This window comes from Mustela erminea, chromosome 1, assembly GCF_009829155.1.
Source record: "Mustela erminea isolate mMusErm1 chromosome 1, mMusErm1.Pri, whole genome shotgun sequence".
In the NCBI taxonomy this organism is placed as follows: Eukaryota; Metazoa; Chordata; class Mammalia; order Carnivora; family Mustelidae; genus Mustela; species Mustela erminea.
This window is the reverse complement of record NC_045614.1, coordinates 2,857,379-2,861,625: the sequence shown is the minus strand read 5'-3', so window position 1 is coordinate 2,861,625 and position 4,247 is coordinate 2,857,379.

The window sequence follows — 4,247 nt, the reverse complement described above, 5'->3', positions numbered from 1 at the left end:
CACCCTCACCCCAACGCCCTCTCGCATATGCAATGCCTAGCGTGGGACCCTGTAAATAGACGCTCTGCCAAGCCGAGACCCTTCCCCATCGAAGCCCAAGGTGAGGGGCCCCTGCTCCCCCCAGCTGCTGGCCCATCTCCCCAGGCCCCTTGGCTCTGTGACACAGACCCCCGTCTTCTTTTTCTTTCTTTCTTTTTTTTTTTTTTTTAAAGGGAAGCGCTTTAAGAAGGCAACTTTCATCATCGTTTCTACAGGATAGTTTTCGTGTCTCTCCCCCCCCCCGAGCCCATAAGCCCCCCCCCAAATGTCTCAGGACTGCCCCCCCCCGAGGGGGGTGGCAGGGAGCCCAGGGTGGCCTCGCTCACACCCCGTGTCACGGAGTGAGCTCTTTTGGAGAACCATCTGTGGAGGCCAAGCAGAGAGCTCGAGCACCCAGGCCAGGGACCCCCCCGCCCTTCGCAGCCGAGAGGTTCCCTGAGGGAACAGCCCTCTCCCCCTCACCCTACCCGTATACCCCCCTTGCAATAAAACCAACTGAAAAATCAGCTGTCGTCCTGGCCAGTGGGGGCGACTGGACTTGGGGGATCAAGGCCTCTGGGACTATGGCGGGGGGAGGGGCAAGGGCTGAACCCCCGCCGAGCACACTTTTAACAAACTTCCTTGGGAATTGCACTAAACCCCTGCCCCTAGCTCTGAGCTCAGCTTCTGACAGCCCTGCCCACCCACTCCGCCTTAACCCTCTCTTGCTGTCCGCCAGCCCGTCCTAGGGGCCGCAGGGTCTGCATGGGCCCAGCGCCGGGACCCCAGCCCCCCCCAACTCTGCGCAATCACATACTGTATATAGACGTGGATCGATTTTATTTTTATTCTTTAAATTAAGGTCGTGATAAAGTGTTGCCAAAGATACTGCTGAATTCTCGCGTTTCAGGAAACAAACAAAAAAAAATTTGAGGGGGAACGTGCTGACTGGTCAGAAGGGACACAGCAAAACGTTTTTTTGTTTGGTTGTTTGGGGTTTTTTTTGTGTTTTCTTTTTTTGGGGTGTTTTTTTTTTTTTTTTTTTTTTAACTGCCTGGTACAAAAAAAAAAAAAAAAAGAAAGAAAAGAAAAACAAAGCGAAATTGTTATTTCCATCATCTTGGTGAAGTTGTGTGGCTGTGTGTTGTGCGCGTGTGTGTAAGAGTGAGGTCCCGGCTTGGGGCTCTGGGTGGGGGGCGCTCCGGGGGACGCTCAGGGTGGGGGAGCCGGAGCCCCCCACCCCCAGCCGTCCACCAGCCTGTGGGACCTGGAGAGAGAGGTTAACACCCTTGCTACTGCTCCCTGCCTAGACCCCCACCCCAACCCTGACCCTGCCTTTTGAGATTAAGGAAAAAAAAAAAAAAAAAGGAAAAAAAAAAAAAAAAGGAAAAAAGAAAAAAAACTTAAAACCCAGTGAATGTAAAGTGCCGGAGCAGGCCCAGCCGGGCTCAGCAGGCCGTACCAAAGTCTGCCCCGTTGGGTGGCTTGCCCAGGAGAACCCATGTGGCCATCTCATCCCGTTCCGTTTGTACATGGCTGTCCCTTGGCTTCCTTCCAGGGGGAGGGGGGTCTCAGGGGGGAGGGGAGAGACGCCAGTCCCTTCCAGGGCCCTCTGGGGCGTCTCTGCACTACTGAGACCCAGTAATGGTGGTGGGAGTGCGGGGTCGGGGTCGGGGGGTACTGCAGCGGATGTGTGGCACAGGGTGGCACCGAGGCAGGGGCTGGGGCCCGGGGAGCACCCCCACCCACCCACCCACCCACCCCAGGACCGAGGCAGTCCAGGCAGCCGGGATGGTAGGAGGCCAGACAGAGCGAAAGGCAAAGCAGGACAAAAAAATTTTAAAACCAACAAAAAAAGCAAAAATCCTATTTTTTGAGAAAGAAAGATATTTATATTTGCAGTTTTATTTTAAAAAGTTATTTAAGCTGAGGAAGCAGCCTTCCTGGAGGGGCGGCTGGCGCAGGACGGGTCAGGGCCTGGGGGTTCAGGGGCCCCCGGGAGCCATAACCTCAGAGTTCAGACTAGCTCGCACTAAGTCCATAGATTTACATGGGGGGTGGGCGGGCAGGGCCAGCAGATGGAGGGGGCCGGGGAGGCCCCCGTCCCGGAGTCGGAGCTGCCTGGAGGCCACGGCCAGGGGTCCGGATACCCCGGTTCCCCGCTGCCCCTCCCAGGCCCAGATACAAGGTGCCTTGGACTTCGGGGGGCCGGGGCTGGTGAATGGGGGGCAGGGCGGCGCCCGGGGACACAGAGCACAGAGCAGACATTCCATAGACTGTATCTGAGAGTCTTTATAAAGTGTGGGAGATTTAAAAAAAAAAAATCAATTGATAAAAATGCACTTTTTGGGGGTGGGGGGGAGAAGCTTTAAAAGTAATAAAAAAACAAAAACAAAAAGACAAAAGATGAAAAACCAGACAAAAAAAAGTCATTTTTCTTGTACATAAAAAAACCACTAAACGCAGCCTGTTACGAAAGCTGCCGCCTCATTTGCCTGATTTTGATGTTCTTTGTGTTTTGTTGGGTGGGGGCCAGGGGGTGGTGGTGGCTGGGGGGTGGGGACGGAGTGCCTTGGGGACCCCCATCACCGAGGGTCTGGCCCTCAAGCACCCACACCATGCTCAGCCTGACACTTCCTGCCAGGCCTGGAAGCTGGCCTCCCGGGCTCCCAGGCTGGGTGGGGACCCCCAGCATTGGCAGGCCTGGGGCCCCTACATAGGAGGTGACCCACACGCCCCCAGCTTGGGCAGATGGCACCAGGAAGGGGCCCCGGAGGCGGGCAGGGAGAACTGGCCTGACAGGCTTCTCGGTCACCTCACCTCTAGCTCGTCGGTTTCTGGAGGCCGGGGGCGGGGCGTCTAGTTGGGGAGCCCCAGATCTGCCGGAGGCCCCCCGCCCCGGGGGCTGTCCCACACCGGGCCCCCTGGCGCGATCAAGGCTCTGTGCTGACTGTTGTTTCCTTGACATGCCCCCAGGAGGAAGGGGGGGCCGTTGCCCACCCACAATGAGGGGTCCCAGACGGCAGCCCCCACGTCCAGGTTGGGGTTACCAAACACGGCCACCTCCAGGGCCCTGAGTGGGGCCCTGGGGGTGGGTGATGGAGGGGATCAAAAGGCAGGATGGCCATGCCGCAGCCCTGGAGAGCGCGAGCCGGGTCGTGCGGAGGGATTCGGGGTCACGCGCAGGCCGGCAACTGCGGCCTCCACTGTGGGCTGGGTTTGGTGGGACCAGTGGCCTGAGGCAGCCACCAGCCCACCAGGGCCTCTTCCCACACGCCCTGGTGTCCCCCCTTAGCCTCCCCCCCCCCCCCCCCCGCCGCTAGGAGGGAGGGGTTTGCTTTTAATTTAAATAGTACTCACTCAGGACTCATCTTGTAAAAGGAGGGGTATCAGCATATTCCGGGAACCCGCCTACTTCCAGAACATTCCATTACCCCAGAAACCCATCCCTGTTAGTAGTCACCCCTACACACTGCCCCACGAGCCCCCTCCCTGTTCGTGGAGGAGCCTGTTCTGGGCATGTCATGTGTGTAGACCCTGGTCCCCTCCCTGAGCCTCGTGGGCTCGGGGTCTGGTCGCGGAGCCACGCGTGTGGGAGCCTCGCTCCTGTTTGCGGCCGAGAGACGTGCCTGCACGTGGGGGACACCCCTCCTTTATCCGTTAGCCTGTCTCTGGATGTGGGGCTGTTTCCACCTTCCGGCTGCTCTGCACACGTGTGCGGGTTTGCACGTGAACTTGTCTCGCTAACCTAGGACGGGAAGGGCTGTCCCGCGATCGCTGTTTCCCCTGGGGAGGGGCCACTGTCCGGTCCTCTGGGGCAGCTGCCCCACTTTCCACTCCCACCAGGCCCGCGTGAGGGTTCCGGTCCCTCTGTGTCGTCACCGACACTTACTCTTGTCTGACTGTCCCCCTCCCGGCGGCTTTGCTGGGGTCTCGGGGCCCTGGCCCGTGTTTCCCCCACCAGCTTATGGGCCGTGTGGGGGTCTTCCCGGCTGCCCATGGGGACAGTCCTGGACTTGGCAGCTCTGCCTCGGCTCCTGGCCCAGCCTAGTACAAAGACACCCGGCCCAGCAGCACAAAGTGAAACCTTCCGCGTTGACCAAATGCTGTGCCTTTTGGATCCCCAACGTCATGCAACGCAGGGGACCGGCCACAGGGAGCTTTTGTCCTTCGAGCCCCTCGCCCCAGCCAGTGCCCCGACGCACAAGAGAAGCAGACACCTCGGTGGC